Raw genomic sequence first — 19,566 nt, forward strand, 5'->3', positions numbered from 1 at the left:
TAGAGGTGGAGGAATGCATGCAGACAGTTCAGAGGAGCAGTGACCATTGAAGTAGCGATAGAAAAGAGATAAAGATGCAACAGTGCGGCGAAGAGACAGAGATTGAAGGGAGTAAGAGGAGGAGAGTTAATGAGACGAAAAGCCTTTGACTCCACCCTATTGAGAGGAGCTAAATGCGGGGAGCCTCCCCACACATGAGAGTTATACTCCTCACAGGGGCAGATAAAACCCCTGTATAGAGTCAACAATTGTGCAGGGGTAAAGAAGGAACGGAGTCGGCTTAGCACACCCAATATCTTGGGAGCAGATTTTACAAGAGATGTAATATGATCTTTCCAAAATAAGTCCCGTGTAAATGGAACCCCAAGCATGTTCAAGGATGATGCAGGATTAAGCTGAATATTATTAAACATTAGTGGGTATACCTGTGGAAGATTTTGTCAGGATGATAGGTGTAAGAACTGAGTCTTAGATGCATTAAAAACAACCAGATTATTTTCACCCCAGTCAGAGATACGAGCCAAGTCAGACATTAGGTGTGCCATAGCCTCATCCCTTGTTTCTTGAAGTAACTGCTGAGATGGGCGTTGCAGGAACCGAATGGAAAGGTGAAGGGTGGAGTCATCAGCGTATGAGTGGATAGGATTAGATGTACAACTAAGAAGGTCATTGATGAACAAAAAGAAGAGAGTAGGTGATAGGACAAAGCCCTGAGGAACACCACCATTGATAGATCTAGGAGAAGAACGATGGCCGTCTACAACAGCGGCTATAGAACGATTAGAAAGGAAGCTATTGATGAAGGCACAGATGGAAGGATAGAAACCATAAGAGGGCAGTTTGGAAATTAAAGATTTATGCTAGACTCGATCGAAAGCTTTTGAGATGTCAAGTGCAATGGCAAAGCTTTCGCCAAAGTCCCGAAAGGAGGATGACCAGGAGTCTGAAAGGTAGGTGAGAAGATCGCCAGTGGAGCGTCCCTGACGGAACCCGTACAGACGATCAGAAAGAAGGCTGTGATAGGAAAGATGCCTTAATATTTTTCTATTAAGATTTGACTAGAAAGCTTTTGAAATACAGGATGTTTAAGCAATTGGACGATAGTTAGAGGGCTGGGAATGGTCACCCTTCTTTGGCACAGGCTGAATGAGACCAAACTTTCATCAAGAAGGAAAGGTACAATTTGATAGACAAGGGCGAAAGAGTTTACCTAGGTAGGGTGTAAGCACAGAAGCACGGTTCTTGAGAACAACAGGAGGGACTCCATCAGGCCCATAAGCCTTGTTAGTATTCAGGCCAGTGATGGCAGAAAGTATATCAGCTGAAGAAATTTTTAATATCAGCCATGAGGAAGTCAGAGGGGGGAAGTGATGGAGGAACAGCACTGGAATCGTCTAAGGTGGAATTGGAGGAGAAAGGCTGAACGATGAGATCTGCTTTATCAGGAGAAGAAATAGCTGCAGAACCATCAGAGCAAAAAAGAGGTGGGAAGGATGGTAAGGTAAAGTTGTTAGAAAGGTTTTTGGCAATGTCCCAGAAGGAGCGGGAAGAATTCGAGTTGGAGAGTTGAGAGCACTTAGTATGGATGAAATTATTTTTAGCAGAGCAAAGAACAGACTTAGCGCGATTCTGGGCAGAAACGTAAAGATGATGTGATTCAGGGGTGGATTGGCTCTGGTACCTTCTGTAGGCCCTCTCCTTGTTGCAGACAGCATTAGAACAAGCGTGATTAAACCAAGGCTTTCTTGCGTTAGACAAAGTGTACGAAAAAGGAATGTATGCTTCCATGCCCGAAAGAATAACCTCCGTAATATGTAAGGCATACCCAGACGGCTCCTGGCCATAGAAGCAACAATCATTCCAGTGAAAATCAAAGAAGTACTGCTTGAGGGCCTCCCAATCCGCAGCTCCAAAGTGCCACAGACGATGTTTCTTTGGAGAGTCCACAGGTCGTACCAGAGTAATAGGACAGGTTTAGGTGATAAGGTTGTGATTGGAGGAGCCCAACGGAGAGAAAAGATTAACAGTGTAAGCAGAAGGATTAGTTGTAAGGAAGAGGTCAAGTATGTTGGAGCTCTCTCCAAGGCAGTCTGGGATATGGGTACGGTGCTGTACAAGCTGCTCTAGGTCATTAAGGATAGAAAAGATGTAGGCTTGTTCACCAGGTGGATCAGTGAAAGGAGAGGAGAGCCAAAGGTGGTGGTGAACATTGAAATCTCCTAAAATGGAGATTTCAGAGAAAGGAGAAATGAATAGAATGTGTTCCATCGTAAAAGTTAGGTAGTTGAAGAATTTTTGATAGACAGTAGAGTTAGGGGATAAATAAACAGCACAAATATATTTAGTCAGAGAATGACAGGAAAGCCGAAGCCAGAGTGCAGAGAATTCAGAAGAATCGAGTTCTGGAACACAAGAGCAAGATAAGTCGTTGCATATATATACACAACATCCACCTTTGGCTCTGAAATGAGTATAGAGAAATTAGGAGGATGCAGAAAAGGGTTTGCTGTCAGTTGCCTCAGACAGCTGAGTCTCAGTTAGAAAGGGAAGGTGTGGTTTAGAGGAGGAGAGGTGGTGCTCAACAGAGCGAAAGTTAGAAGAAAGGCCGCAAATGTTGCAGAAATGAAGAAGTGAGTCAGACGGTGATTCCAGGTAGCTCAAGTCGTCACCGGGAGAGGGGGCAGAGGGTGGGTGCATTTATGGTCCTCCCCCTGGGGATTCCGAGGCTGAGTGTTGAGTAGCCATGATTTTTTTTTTTTTTTTTTTTTTGAATTTTGGAAAAGGAAGTGTAGTGTGTACTGTGCATGTAGTTTGGTGTAGATAGTTAGAGAAATTTGTATTGGAGAGCATGCTGGCCTACTCTCTGTGTTACTAAGACACTGAAAAAAGTTCAGCAAAGGGGAATGGTCAGGAACAGTCCTGAGGGCTGATGAAACAGGAGCTCCAGCTCTCTCTGTCATCAGCTTTCCATCCACCTAGGGAGTACTGCCCTGCTGGACTCAACGAGATGCCTGGAACCACTGTCTGACTAATTTCTTCATTATTTCTGCAACTTTCGTGGCCTTTCCTCTAATTTTCTTACTGTTGAACACCACCTTTCTCCTCTAAACCTCACCTTCTCTTCTTAATTGGGCCTCAGCTGTCTGAGGCAACTGACAGCAAACTCTTTTCTGTATCTTCCTACTTTCTCTTTACTCATTTCAAAGCCAAAGGTGGCAGTTGTGTATATGTACGCAACAACTTATCTTGCTCCCGTGTTCCTGAACTTGATCCTTCTGAATTCTCTACTCTCTGGCTTCGGTTTTCCTATCATTCTCTGACTAAATATATCTGCGCTGTTTACTTATCTCCAAATCCTAATGACTATTAACCCTTAAGTGCATTCGTTTCTGAACCTGTGTTGTATGACACACGTTGAGTGTAACCAACTCTTTTTTTGAAAAATCAAAACACATGGTTGTAATCAATTTTTATTGGGTTTCTGGCCATGAAAAGAAAGAACAACTCTTCTACTTTACTGTGATATACTTACTTTAGTAATTATTGAAAAATAAAAATGTTTTATGGGTGACTAAAGGAACCTAACCAAAATTGCCTTTTTTTTTTACGTAACTGAATAAAAAATTAATTACTCGGCCCGTATGAGGATTTAAGATCTGAGATTATATATGCTGCTTCTCGGGTCCCGTGGCCGTATCCTGTAAGTGGCTCACACTTCTGGCTCATGAGGGTCACTGTGGGAAGACACCCTGAAAAGGGCAAAAAAAAAAAAAAAAAAAAAAAAAAAAAGGGAAATTTTCACTATACAAATTTTTTATGACGTTATGGTTCCCTGTATATACACCCTAATGACTTTGTAAATTTCGTTTGACACTAAACTATGATTTTAAGACCCAAATGATGAGGACTGATACTTTATATGACGATAATATGACGATAATATAAGACACAATGTTTAGTTTTCTTTTACTGACCTACATCCCCTCACAATCGGTACACAGGGTTTAGCTGTGGCTGAGACACACTGAGAGGTCACACTTGATGCACTGGTGTTCACAAGAGTCTCTAGTTCTATGTCTGACAGCAGTGTCTTTCCTTTTCCTTTTCCTTTGTCCTTTGCCTTCGATATATTCTTTATATTCACTTTAGTCTTCACTTTAGTCTTTTGTTCCACTTTTATCTTAGTCTTTATATAATATTACTTATAATCAGCAAAAAAAATAAAAAAAAATAGGAAAAACCCAATAAAATAATATAGTACATAAAGTATAATATAAAGTGTAATATATGTAGTATATATATAGTATTTCTATAATATATAATGTAAATAATATATATAATATATAATAACATAAGATACATAACAAAAAAAGTCATACACATATATTTCAAAAAAAATAATGGCACACTCCTATAGTAGTTTTACTTGTAGAGCATACGCTAAGTCCTAAAATCGTGTGTCGTGCACAGCATACGATAGGTCTGATGGACTAAAAACGCAAATAAATCCCACAATGGGAAAACAAGAGGGAGCACACTTACTTCACACAATAGGCCTAGGCAAACACTTCACATACCTGGACGGCCTGGCCAGCATCTTCAAAGGAAGACAAGGTACCACATGTTTTACAAAAACAAAATCCCAAGATGGTGAAGAAATGCACTTAAGGGTTAAAAATTCTTCGACTATCTTACTTCTACGATGGAACACATTTTATCCATTTCTTTTTTCTCTGAGATCTCCATTCTAGGAGATTTCAAAGTTCATCACCACCTTTGGCTCTCCTCTCCTTTCACTGATCCACCTGGTGAACAAGCCTACACCTTTTCTATCCTTAATGACCTAGAGCAGCTTGTACAGCACCCTACCCATATCCCTGACCACCTTGGAGAGAGCTCCAACATACTTGACCTTTTCCTTACAACTAATCCTTCTGCTTACACTGTTAATCTTTCTCTTCATTGGGCTCCTCTGATCACAACCTTATTACCTTAACCTGTCCTATTACTCCAGTGCGGCCTGTGGACCCTCCAAAGAAACGTCGTCTGTGGTACTTTGGAGCTGGGGATTGGGAGGCCATCAGGCAGTACTTCTTTGATTTTCCCTGGAATGATTATTGCTTCCATGGCCGGGAGCCATCTGAGTGTACCTTGTGCATTACAGAGGTTATTCTCTCGGGCATGGAAGCATACATTTCTTTCTCATATCCTTTGACTAATGCAAGAAAGCCTTGGTTTAATCACGCTTGTTCTAATACTGTCTGCAACAAGGAGAGGGCCTACAAAAGGTACCAGAACCAACCCACCCCTGAATCATCTTTTTTATGTTTCTGCCTGGAATTGTGCTAAGTCTGTTCTTTGATCTGCTAAAAATAATTTCATCCGTACTAAATGCTCTCAACTCTCAAACTCGAATTCTTCCCTCTCCTTCTGGCACCTTGCCAGAAACCTTTCTAACAACTTTACCTCATCATCCTTCCCTCCTCTTTTCTACTCTGATGGTTCTGTAGCTATTTCTTCTCCTGATAAAGCAGATCTCTTTGCTCAGACTTTCTCCTCCAATTCCGCCATAGACGATTCTAGTGCTGTTCCTCCACCACTTCCCCCCTCTGACTTCCTCATGGCAGACATTAAAATTTCTTCAGGTGATGTATTTTCTGCCATCACTGGCCTCAGTACTAACAAGGCATATGGGCCTGAAGGAGTCCCTCCTGTTGTCCTCAAGAACTGTACTTCTGTGCTTACACCCTACATAGGTAAACTCTTTTGCCTTTGTCATTCAACTTGTACCTTTCCTTCTTGTTGGAAGTTTGGTCTCAATCAGCCAGTCCCAAAGAAGGGTGACCATTCCCAACCCTCTAACTATCGTCCAACTGCTTTAACATCCTGTGTTTCAAGTTTTCGAGTCTATACTTAACAGAAAAATTTTAAAGCATCTTTCCTATCACAACCTTCTTTCTGATCGTCAGTATGGGTTCTGTCAGTTCCGCTCCACTGGCAATCTTCTCACCTACCTTTCAGACTCCTGGTCATCCTCCTTTCGGGACTTTGGCGAAAGCTCTGCAATTGCACTTGACATCTCAAAGGCTTTCGATCGAGTCTGGCATAATCTTTAATTTCCAAACTGCCCTCTTATGGTTTCTATCCTTCCAGCTGTGCCTTCATCTACAGCTTCCTTTCTGGTCGTTCTATAGCCGCTTTTGTAGACGGCCATCGTTCTTCTCCTAGATCTGCCAACAGTGGTGTTCCTCAGGGCTCTGTCCTATCACCAACTCTCTTGCTTTTACTCATCAATGAACTTCTAAGCTGTACATCTAACCCTACCCATTCATACGTTGATGTTTCCACCCTTCACCTTTCCATTCGGTTACCGCAACGTCCATCTCAGCAGTTACTTCAACAAACAAGGGATGAGGCTATGGCACACCTGATGTCTGACTTGGCTCGTATCTCTGACTGGGGTGAAAATAATCTTGTTTTTAATGTATCAAAGACTCAGTTTTTACACTTATCAACCCGAAAAGATCTTCCACAGGTGTACCCACAAATTTTTAATAATATCCAGTTCAATCCTGCATCATCCTTGAACATGCTTGGGGTTTCATTCACTCAGAATATATCTCAGAAAGATCACATTGCATCTCTTATAAAATCTGCTCCCAAGATATTGGGTGTGCTAAGCCGACTCCGTACCTTCTTTACCTCTGCACAGTTATTGATTTTATACACGGGTTTTATTTGCCCCTGTGTGGAGTACAACTCTCATGTGTGGGGAGGCTCCCCACATACAACTCTTCTCAGTAGGGTGGATTCAAAGGCTTTTTGCCTCAATAACTCTCCCCCTCCTTCTGGCTCCCTTCAACCTCTGTCTCTTCGCCACCTTGTTGCCTCTTTATCTCTTTTCTATCGCTACTTCCATGGTCACTGCTCCTCTGAACCGTCCGCTTGCATTCCTCCACCTCTGCAACGGGTACGTAGCACCCGTCTGGCAACAAACTCTCATCCCTTTTCTTTCCAACTCTCTAATGCAAGACCTAACCGTTACTCCCAGTCCTTCATTTTTGCAACGGGTCAACTCCGGAACTGTCTCCCTCTGTCTGTATTTCCTGCTTCATATGATCTCCAGTCTTTCAAACGCAGTGTGTCCAAGCATCTCGAAATGAACATATCTTGAATTTGGCTCTCTTTTGTATTGTTTCTTTTTTTTTTTCTTGGAAAGAACTGTTTTGCTGGTTTCTGGCCTTTGGTTCCTTCTTCCACACATTTAAAAAAAAAAAAAAAAAAGTTAAAAAGCTTGACGTGACCCGACTATTCTCAGGGGCAGTTTGTGCTAGCTGCTGCCTTCCCACTTTCTATAGCTCTCTTTGTCCTTCCTTCTTCCATGTCTGTCTCTGGTTTTCTCTCCTCCTACTCCCTATCGCTCCCTGGGGATCTCTCTGGTTCTCTGACTACCCTACATGTGATTTCGGACTTATATCCCCCTCTGACTTCCGGGTAAGTGTGTGTGTGTGTGTGTGTGTGTGTGTGTGTGTGTGTGTGTGTGTGTGAGATCTAGCACACTTCCAACACGTGAACGGCTATTAGGTCATCCTGTGTTTGGAAGCCTTGAGTGTCTGGCTATGGGGAAATGTATCTAACCTCTTCATGGATAACTCAGACATCACTACCTGTCTAATACAAACTGATGCCTATAGCTATATAGTTATGTAGTTATATATTACATACTGAGTTATAACATATTAATGCCTACACCACCACCTCCTCCAACCACCACCACCATCATCACCACCACTATCACCACTGATTACAAACATTCCTACCACAATTGCCTCTAGTGAGTTAAATATTTATTCCTTTCAAGGCTGCATTATTTTATTAGCAGGTCATCATTTATACATATACCTAACTTACGTACTGTATATATGTCTAAAATAATATACTAACATTAATTCATTTATCTAGAGTAAAGTATATCATCATATTATACTAACAATAACTAACAATTATATAGACAGATAGATAGACAGAGAGATAGATAGATATAGATATAATTTATATTTCCCTATCGGATAACTTTTATATCTCAGTATTTTTCCCTACACAACTATAGTGAAAGACAATATACACTTTACACTGATATCTAGTACATGTTTTATAACTTACATTTTACTTCAGTGAGCAATCAAGAGAACTGTAAAATATGACTGAAAATGGTATCCTTTAAACAATCATACTTAGTACTTTGATCAACTGATCAAGAAATATAAGCCTCTTGAGCCTTTCCTTTCAAAACACTCTGCAGCAGTACTGTCCAAGAGTCGTTTGCCCAAGAAAGACGACCTGCCACCTTTTCAAACATATGAAAGTACTTAGTGACATCTTGCTTTATGTTCCTGGCAACATCAAAATATTCCCTGGCAAATGAACTACTAGCTATCAGAGTGCTTCAGTCTGAGTTCATGATCCATTTCCTTTTGTCTCATCTGAGCTTGTAACTCTAGTCCTCACACTTTGACATGGGAATTTAGTTCTCTCATTTTAGCTTGCACTTCTAGTTCTCTCAGCTTAATTCTGGCTAGCTCAAGTTGCACTTTGTCACCAGTATCATGAGCAGAAAAAATCGCAGGGGCCACGTATCTCCGACGCCAAAGCCTCAGGGTCAACACCTTGTGCAGTATCAAATGGCTCAGAACTAACTATGGAGGACTCACTTTGCTCAAACATGGAGTCCAATATTAGATCAAGTAAATTAGTCTTAGTGATTGGAGTAGAAAAAATACTGTAAGGCATGGGCAAGCAACATGAGCTCGTGTTTTGTGAGCGTTTTCACTCTGGTTGGGGAAGGCTTAGAATCCAAAAATGTGTTCACATCACTATCACTCATTAGGGTCATGATTACTGATTATAGTTAAGTAGGTAGGAGTAAGCACTGTGTATGTGGCCAAGGTTGCCAATATTATGTCACAGAGCTATCCCGGCTAGCTCGCCAAATTGTTATGGGGGTATATATGACGAAGCACTCTTAACCCTTAATTAATCACCAAAAGGGGTGAGGTAAAACTCAAAAGAAAACTAACTCACTTTACTATACTCTGTAACATACACACACCAAAGAAGAAACCAGGATTCGTTTTATAAAGGGGAATTCACAAAGGCCTCACAATACAAATATAAAACGAGTTATTTCTATTGCCTAAGCAGATTACAATCAGTGGAGGCTACGTAGACCTACTCACAGAGCTTAAGGAACTAGGAGAACTTGTCGATGATATAATCCAGATATAATCCACACACTAGTGTTATATGGAGAAGTGAACCAATGATGGGATATGGTACACAAACAATGTGTTTTGTAAACAAGGTAACATGTATAGTAATGTGTGAAAATGTGTTGAAATGTGCAGCAAAATGTGTAACAAAATGTGTCTCTCTTGCTAGGTCCTTGAGTTTTATAGTAGCCTTACTCCGCCTCTCCCAGCTAACTAGCTACTAGGCTGTCTTAAGTGTAATCTCCAGCCATACACAAACAATGGAGGCACCTTCTACCATTTACGAGTTAACACATCCCACACATAGCCAATAAAAAGCCATCAAGAATGAGAAAACTGGACTGTTATTGGGAAAACATTCTCATTTTGCCCCTCCCACACTATATGTCACACCCACTTATGGTCAAGGACAAAGGTCTCTGGTAGTTCTGGGAGAAACACACAGTGTTATCTGCCCAGAAGCAGAAAAACTGATAACTGAGTAAACAGAGGGAAGATAATGAGGTTTTGAATTCTTCAACTACAGGCAGCAAAACTGATAAGAAAAATGATTTATCGTTCCTGACCCCCCGTGGTCTGCCACCTTGTCGTGGTGTGGGGGCTTGCGTGCCCCTGTGATCCCACAAGCCTGCCCGTGGATGTAACGACATCTGGCAGGGTCTCCCACGTGGGTGGGGTTGTGGGTGAGGGGTCTGACTAAGCACTGCCCGAAACGTAGGTTACCCGTAAGGGTCATCGGTGCTGCCCTCCAGAGGGATCGCCTCGGTGCTGTCCCGAGTTGGTTGGTTGGGTGTCTGGGCTGGGGGTTGTTGGGGAAGCCTCTCTGCACTGGTGGGAGCGAACTTTCGCATCACGGGGTGTCCTTTTGGGGACACCCTCTGGGGACGAGGTACCCCGCTCCCATCAGACCGCGCTCGGTCCCCTCACTCCCTGGTAGGCGGTTTCTCTTGGCTCCTGGTGCCAATCCATATTCACCAGTATATATATGGATATATTAAACAATTCTTTATCCACTCGTGTGGTCGGTGACCAGCCACACAAGTCGGCATCAAGTGGTCACTCTCTGGCCGACGACCCTGTACCCTCCGGGTCGTCTGCCAAAATGGTGAATCGTGATGACTTTTCTATGGAGCTCTTATCTGGTGTTTTTGTTAATAACTCATACACAAAATATGTAGTCATTAAAATGGATGATGGTACTTCTTTCCGGAACCTGAATTGTTTTCAGATTCACAGTGGTCTAGTTTCAGCATGTGGATTTACCCCCAAGGTCTCTTTACAGGGTGATGGTTCTCTATTGCTAGAAGCTAGGAATGAAGAGGAGAGTTCACGCATCCAGTCCCTAAGTATGGTCGCTGGTTATCCTGTATCTGCCTCTCATCACTTGGTCCTAAACCATTCCCGAGGGGTTGTGTATTCTCGTGACTTGATATCATATTCTGATTCTTCCCTCCTAGAGGGGCTGGCTCCTCAGGGTGTTGTAGGAGTACAGAGAATTATGAAGAAGGTTGATGGGGTTTTAACCCCCCACGCCCACTCTTATCTTGACATTTGACCATCTTACCTTGCCGGAGGTTATCACTGCTGCGTGGTGGAAGCTAAAGGTTAAACCTTATGTTCCCCGACCTAGAAGATGCTATTATTGTCAAAGCTTTGGTCACGTCCGCCGTTCTTGCAGGCGGGAAGCGTCCGGCCTTCCTGAGGTCTGTGGAAATTGTGGTGGAATTTCTCATGGTATAGATGATTGTTCTCAACCCTCTAAATGTTTGAACTGTGGAGGAGCACATGCAGCCTCCTCAAGGGATTGCGAAGTATGCAAATATGAATACGAGATCATTTCTGTCCGAACGAAGGAGAAAATTTCCTTTTCTGAGGCAAAGGCCAGGGTAAGGGAGCGGTTCATTCGCCCTGGGGTTACCTTTGCTGCTGCGTTGTCTTGCCATAAAGCTACCCGGCAGGTGTCCCTGCCATCACACAATGCCCCATCAAATTCTCGGGGTTCTACTTCCCAGCCTTCTCGCCCAGGGGGTCCCACTGAGGGAGTGCAGCCTGGAAGCAGCTATGCTTCCTCCAGGGAGGTGCCTCCTGTCTCTGGGGGTGTCCCCTCTGCGGTGGTTCTTCCAGTGTCTGGGAGTGCCTCCCCCATCCCAGTTCCTCCGGTTCCTCCTGTGACAAACACCCGTGTCGATGCTACACTTTGCATTGACACATTCAAAACTCCCGATGTCCTTCCTGTGCATCCTTGTCCTGACATATCCATAAAAAGCAGCGTCTCTCATACTTCTGTATCAGCTACTACTTCCATACCAACTGCTGCTCCTGTACCATCTGCCCGCCCTGCTACTGTTGCTCAATCTTCTTTACAGTGTGGCACTATAGTTTCTAATGCTTTAAGTTCTAGCGCAGAGATGGAGGTTGCATCTGCCAACCTCAAACGAGTGAGGAGTGAGGAGTTTTTGGGTGACTCCCCTCCTTCTAAGATTCAAACTTCTGTACCACATGAGGATCCTGAGGGGGCTCTTCACTCGACAACCTAGCCAGTGGTTGCGTCTAAGTCTGTGGGTGTTCATGATGGCCCTTCTAGGATTCCCGTCCCTGCCTCTTCCTCAGGTGTGGTGGGGCCTGGGTCTTTAGATACTCATAGAGCTCAGTCGCTTGCTTCCTCTGATCCGTCATCCAGCGGCCAACCTTTGGATGATTTGGATGGGGGGGGGTTCGGTTGGCCCCGAGGTGCCAGCTGAACCCTCACATGGGTGTGTGGACGGGGCACGTGGGTCTTCCAAGAAGGTCTCTGTGCTTCGGACTCATTCTGGCGATGGGTGGGACATGTCTCGGGGTAAGGGTACTTCCACCCACGGAAACTCTAAATCTTCATTGCCTTCTCGGTTGATGAGGCAGAGCTCCATGCCTAGGAAGAAGGGCTTTCACTCCCTTCCCAACGAGGTTGCTACATAGCTTTCTAAGTTCATAATATTTAATACTAATCACTATGGCTCAATCGGTACCAATCTGTCTTCAGTGGAACTGTAGAGGTGCCATGGCAAATTGGGAGGAATTGCAGTTATTACTCTCTACTCTGAACCCACTATGTGTGTGTCTTCAGGAGACAATGGTGGGGGACAAACAGTTCCCTTCCATTAGTGGGTATAAGGCCTTCCATGTATCTCCTTCTGGTGGTCACAGCGGTGGATGTGCAATTTTGTGCCGTTCTGATGTCCCCTTTATTTCCTTTGAGATTCAGTCCCACTTTCAAGTCCTAGCCGTACAGATGCACGTTGGGAGGTGCTATACCATCTGTTGTCTGTACCTTCCACCTTCAGTTTCTGTTATACGTGCTGATCTAGAAACCTTTATCAGCCAACTTCCACCCCCTTTCCTACTCCTTGGTGACCTTAATGGCCACCATCCTTTGTGGGGTGACTCACTTTCAAATCCCCGGGGTGATCTTCTTGCCTCTTTGGTTGGGGATTTAGATTTGGTTGTCCTAAATGATGGAAGGCCGACCCATTTTCATGTTCAGACTGGCACGTATTCTGTCATTGACCTTACCATCTCCTCCTCTAACTGTGCCCTTGATTTTTCTTGGGAGGTTTTGGATGATCTACATGGTAGTGACCATTACAATGTAGTGGTCCAGCCTACTCGCTCTGTTCCTGTAGCCCGTCTGCCATGCTGGTGTCTGGACAGGGCTGATTGGTCTCTCTTTGAGGAACTATGTGTATTTGCCAACAGGGTTACTGATTTTTCAACTATTGTTGATGCCGAATGTCATTTTACTAAGACCATTTTCTCAGCAGGGGTTCATTCTATCTCACGGATTTCTGGTGTTTTTTCCCGGAGACCTGTGCCATGGTGGAATGATGACTGCTCCATAGCAAATGGAACTTACAAAGCAGCTGCTCATCGGTATTTTGCCAATCGTAATGTTGTTTTTCTAAAAATACAGTTTCGCAAAGCACGTGCTCACTATAGATGGGTCATGAAGAATGCTCGCCGTAACTCGTGGAGGTCGTATATTTCTACAATTACATCTTCAACTTCACTGTCTGTGGTGTGGAAAAAGGTGCGCAAAATATCTGGTAGGTTCTCGCCCCCCTCCCCTCCGGTGTTGAGCCTTCACGGAGAACTTGTGTCTGCACCAGATGCAGTAGCCTCTGCTTTTGCAGATCAGTTTTACGCTGTCTCCACAAAGGATCCTTCTCAGCCATTTGCCACCTGTCGTAGGAATCAGGAGAGGCTGGGTCTTGACTTTCGCTCTCGTGGCAGAGAGCTGTATAATTTAGATTTCAGCCTCCGTGAGCTACATGCTGCCCTTTCAGAGTGTCATGACATTGCTCCTGGGCCTGACGATATTCCATACGCTATGCTGTGTCATCTTCCGACTGATTCACTTCAGTTTTTATTGGACCTTTTTAACAGGGTTTGGAGTGAGGGCTCTATTCCGAGGAGTTGGAAGTTGGGTATTGTCCTCCCCTTTCCCAAGCCTGGTAAAGACCATTCCCAAGTCTCCAACTATCGCCCTATCACTTTAACATCATGTGCGTGCAAGCTGTTCGAAAAGATGGTCAATGTCAGGCTTATGTGGTTTCTGGAGAAGGGTTGCTTTCTCTCTCCGTCGCAGAGTGGTTTCCGTAAATTACGGTGCACTTCAGACAACCTTATCAGGCTTGAGGCGTCAATCTGTGAAGCTTTTGCCTCCAAGCAACATCTTGTGGCTGTGTTTTTTGACCTTGAAAAGGCTTATGACACTGCCTGGCACCATGGCATCCTCCAACAACTTCATGCCTTTGGTTTACGTGGTCACCTGCCTGTGTTGCTTGGAGACTTCTTGACTGATCGTGTATTTCGGGTCCGTGTGGGTTCTACCCTCTCTGCGCCACTGTGCCAGGAGGAAGGTGTCCTGCAGGGGAGTGTCTTAAGTGTTTCCCTGTTTGCAGTGGCCATTAATGGTATCGTTGACGCTGTGCCTGCTGGGGTATCCTCATCTCTTTATGTGGATGACTTAGCTATATGGTTTTCTGGCTCCCACATGTCTGCTATTGAGCGGCGGATGCAACTTGCCTTGGACAAGATTTCTGCCTGGACCACTTCCAAGGGTTTTCGGTTTTCCCCTTCAAAGACTGTGGCTATGCACTTCTGTAGGATGAGAGGGGTACACCAGGACCCTGCTCTCCAGCTTTGTGGCAGGAGACTCCGTTGTGTGACAGAGACGAAATTCTTGGGCCTGACTTTTGATTGTCGTTTGACATGGGTCTCACACTTGGCAGATCTTAAAACATCATGTATGAAGGCTCTCAATCTATTGAGGGTTCTGTCCCATACCTCTTGGGGTGCTGATCGAAGAACACTCTTGCATTTGTTTCAGGTATTTGTAACCTCAAAGCTGTCATATGGCTGTGAGGTATATTCCTCTGTCACAGAATCAAGACTAAAAACTCTAGATGCTGTCTATCATACTGGTCTTCGCCTTGCAACTGGGGCTTTTCGGTCCTCTCCAATTCCCAGCTTATTGGTGGAAGCTGGTGTGCCTCCCTTAGATCTACTGCATCAGTCTGTTGCAATGCGGTGCTGGCTCCGGATTCGTCGCCTTCCGGACTCACTTGTCTGTGAGAGTGTAACGAAACAGTCTTGTCTTTTGTGTTATAGTAGACACCCTCGCATGCCTCGTCCATTTGGCTATAGGGTTCAGGATATAATGGAGGGGTTTGGTTTGTCGGCAGTACTTGTCAGTCCTGTTCGGATCCCAAGGGTTGCGCCTTGGATATTGCCCAAGGTAACTTTCTGCAGGCCTATTGCAGGTTCAAAGGATTTTGTTGCTCCTCAGTGTCCTTTAAGGTTATTTTTAGAACATTCTTCTACTCATGGTGGTTCTGTGCCTGTGTATACTGATGGCTCTAAATCCGCATCAAGTGTTGGTTTTGGAGTGGTATTTCCCAATTTTAGCCGTGGAGGTAGTCTTCCTTTGGTTGCCTCAGTTTTTACTGCGGAGTTGTCAGCCATCATTTTAGCCTTGAAGTTGGTGTTTGTTCATCCTGACAATTATTTTACTATTTTTAGCGACTCTTAAGGGGCGCTTTTGGCCCTGGACTCTTTTAACTCTTCCCATCTCTTAGTTTTAGCTATTTTGGAGTGGCTGTTCCTCATTTGTCGTCGGGGGAAGAGAGTGGATTTTTGCTGGGTTCCCGCACATGTTGGTGTGGTGGGCAATGAGACTGCGGATGCATTGGCCAAGGCTGCAGCTACTCAACAGCCCCCAACAGAATATCCGCTTCCTGCATCTGATCTAATGCCTTACTTGCGGGACAGAATGCATGTGTGTTGGCAGAGACGCTGGGATGGTGTTGCTCATAATAAGCTGAAAGAGGTCTTCCAGAGAGTGGTTGTGCCAAGGGTTCTCCCTTCCATGCCTCGGCGATTGGAGGTAGCTCTTGCTAGGCTTCACATTGGGCACTCTCGGCTTACACATGGGTTCCTGATGAGTGGGGAGACTCAACCGTACTGTGATGATTGCTTTGTTCCCCTTACTGTCCGTCACTTGCTGGTCGTATGTCCAAGTTTGGGGGACCTGCGTCGGAGATTCCTCCATAGGCATACAGGGGTAGATGGTGCCTACTGTCTCTCCTCGATGCTTGGGGGAGTCCATAGCGTTTTTATTGATGTTTTTTGTTTTCTTCAGGAGGCGGGCCTCCTTCCACTTTTATAAGAAATTGTTTTCTCTTTTAACTATTCTTTTATTATTTTCAGTGTATTATTTCTAGAAAAAGTTATTAACTATGCACAATTTATTTGCCATGTGTTTTAGCTTGTTGTCCGGCGGCATATGACCTTAGCAATTGCACCACCAGTTTTTACTACAATCAGTCAATCAATCAATCGTTCCTGATGGCTCGTCTTATCTCCCTTCTTAATCTTCACATTTTCTATTTCACACATTTGCTACTGGGGTAACTACACCAGTGACAGTTACCCCATAATTTTCCTTCATTTTTATCTTTGTATATTGTTATATCCCCGTTCCACACTGCCCAACAACAGTGGTTTAGTATGGGATGGACGTCACCCAGTACGTTGTTCTTCCTAAGGTCAGTCTTTCGGTGTACAACACACAAGATCAGCTCAGGCGTTGTAAATAAACACTAGCTCCTTAAGTTCACTGTCTTTATTTTCCAAATAAGTACACTTAATGCTTTCCATTTTTACTTAACTATTCTCACAAGCACTGGAGCTATACAAACTTTCCTAACTGCAATTACATTTAATGTTTAACAACACTTCACTATTTTCACAAGTTACGATGATATACACACTTCAGTAACATTTCACTGTTTGCCAACAACACTTCACTCTTTTCACAAGTACTGAAAATATACAACTACAATGACACTGCACTATACTCAAATTGACCTGCAAACCGACTGAAGTTGCCCTAATCTCTTCCCTATCCTTATATAAGCTTGTATTGTTCTAGAATTATCTACATTTTATGAGAACAACAGTTGCCAACTCGGAGATACCCAACACATGCCAGAGTTTTCTTACACTGAATAACACTGTAAATTATTTAGCATACAAACTTAAATTAAATTACATAATTTAACAAGCGATCATATAACTAAAAACATTCTCCAGAAAAAGAGCAGAAAAATTAATTCATAATTTAAAAAACAACTACGCTCACAAACAACAGGCAAACTGGCGACTCTGACTTGTAACGAACCTAGCTATGGTAAACATCAGGAATCAGTGAGAAGCTTCTCAACTACCTAACTGGCAAATCCCACTTCTTAACATTATCCCCTCCCTAGTTCTTTGACGTCCTGACAAAACTACACAGTATATACAAATATAAACCTTAATCCTAATGAAACATCTAACTATACATAAAATAATCCCTCAACTTATCAGGTCTTCTTCCATGCTGCTTCCGATGACGTCCCTGCCCCTCCACACAGTCCACTCCTCCTGGAAGGTCTTGGTCCTCTTCCTGATTCACTTCTTCCCTTGGGAAACTCACCATCCTTTTGCACTTCAGCTCTGTGGACCTCCTTAACATCCTCAGCTGTGGAAGAGCATGAATCCTCGGAGACATCCAAACTGTACTGTTTTGGCCCATGGTACTGCCACAGACGGTTTACGTGTACCATCTTCGGGCGAGACTTCCTGCCTTCCCTAATCCGAAACATTACGTCTGATAGGCAGTCCAACACAGTGTAAGGCCCGCCGAATGGAACTGCAGTTTTGGTCACTGTTCTTTCTTTCGCTGAGGATTGTATAACCAAACTTGGTCACCATCCTTGAAGCTCACCTCACTTGCCGTAGCATCATACTTGCACTTCATCACTTCTCCTGAAAACTTAAGGGCTCCTCGCACTTGACGATGTACCTCAGCCAGCCTTTCCTGAAGGTGCTTCGCATAGCTGGTGGTGTCTGTAGGCAGCTCTTCACCAGGTGGTCTTTCCATTAACAAGCCAACAGGTAAGCATAACTTGTGGCCCAACATCAGTTTTGCAGGAGTGTAGCCAGTAGATTCATAGGATGCAGACCGATATGCCATCAGCAATGCAAGTAATTTCTGGATCCATTTGTTTGTCCATCTATGCAGTACTTGGCCAGTTCTTGCCCTAGAGTCCAGTTCAATTTCTCCACCATCCCATCTGACTGTGGCCTTAGAGGGGTCGTCCTGGTCTTCTTTATACTGCAGCATTCATGGAACACAGAAGACTCAAAGTTTCTACCCTGGTCTGAATGTAGCTCTTGTGGCATCCCAAAATGACAGAAAAACTGGTCAAACAACACCTGAGCAACAGTCGCAGCCTCTTGATCGGTGGTAGCATAGGCTTCTGGCCACTTTGTGGAGTAGTCCATGGTGACACAAATATACCAGTTTCCTCTTTCAGTCAGTGGCAGAGGTCCAGCAATGTCCACCATGACTCCTTCCATCAGTTCACCCACCTGGTACAGCTGAAGAGGGGTGCAGCCACGTTTCTTGGGTCCCTTCTTGGCACTGCATACATCACAGGCCCAACATCACTCTTCAACATCCTGGCACATGCCAATCCAGTAGAACCTCTGTCACAACCAGCTTAGAGTTTCCTTCATTCCCAGGTGCTCACTAGTGATCTGGTTATGAGACTCATCCAAGATCTTAGACCTCATTTTCTTTGGAACCACCAATTGCCAATATTTGCTGAGGCCATCGGATGTCTGCCACTGACACTGCAGTAGCCCGTTGTTCAAACGAAGAAGGTCCCACTGACTGCAGCAACTCTTGGTCGTAGTGCTTAACCTGGAAACTTCTTCCTAAGATGGTTGCACTGTACTCCACTGCAACCACTCTAGCACTGGTTGTAAATCTGCATCTTCCATCTGCATCCTCTTCAGGTCTTCTACATTTGAGTCTGGCCCTGTCACTGCAGTATGGCAGCATTTCTTGCCAAAATTCACATTTCTACTACACTGCTCACCGTCTGGTTTTTTGTCTTCCCGCACGCTATTCCTCAAGGTTCTCTTGTATTTCCTCAGTGGTGGGGTTTCTTGGGAAAAACTGGCTGCTTGTTCCTTCATGTCACCAGCCTTTACTAATTTACCCTCATCTTTCTCATTTGGACATGCATAGGTGAAGTGTCCCACCTCACCACATGTCCAACACCTGTCTGTTGCAATCGCAGATTTTGTTTGCACTGTTCTGTTCTTGCTCCTTCTTCCATTTCCAGCAATCCACCTTCTTGTGTCCCAGCTTCCCACAGAACCAGCAACCTCCTCCAGTCTTCTCCTGTTCTCTCTTCCGCTTGTTGCAATCCACTTTCCGATGTCCTGGCTTTTCACAGTACCAGCAACTTCCATCCAAATTTTCCTCTTCACATACCTGTTCCTTTCTTGCCCTGAATCTTAGACTATGATCGTCTGAAAAGTGGATGTACTGGATCAGATGTAGGACCCAAATTCTAGAGCCCTGGGTAGTGCTTCTTGCATGCTTCTGGGTTGTACCTGCTTCACTTGCACTTCCAACTCTGCACTGTCAAGAGAATCGATGAACTGGTCCCTCAGAAGAATAGTCAACAGGTTAGGTGCTGCTCAAGGGTACACCTTGTATGCCGTACTCTCCACATCATGTGCAAGCTACTGTAGGGATTTGCCTAGCCCATACATGGCTCTGGAATCTTGCTCTGTAAACGTCAGTCTGAGACATGGTTCCGTATCTGCACACCAGCACTTCTGCTAGGGATTGATAACTGTTCCTCTCCATCTCTGATACCTGGCCCAGAATTTCCATTATGGCATCCTTAAGAATAGTAGC

Source organism: Coenobita brevimanus, chromosome 84 (genome assembly GCF_032717465.1).
Source record: "Coenobita brevimanus isolate Jiangsu-jjx chromosome 84, ASM3271746v2, whole genome shotgun sequence".
In the NCBI taxonomy this organism is placed as follows: Eukaryota; Metazoa; Arthropoda; class Malacostraca; order Decapoda; family Coenobitidae; genus Coenobita; species Coenobita brevimanus.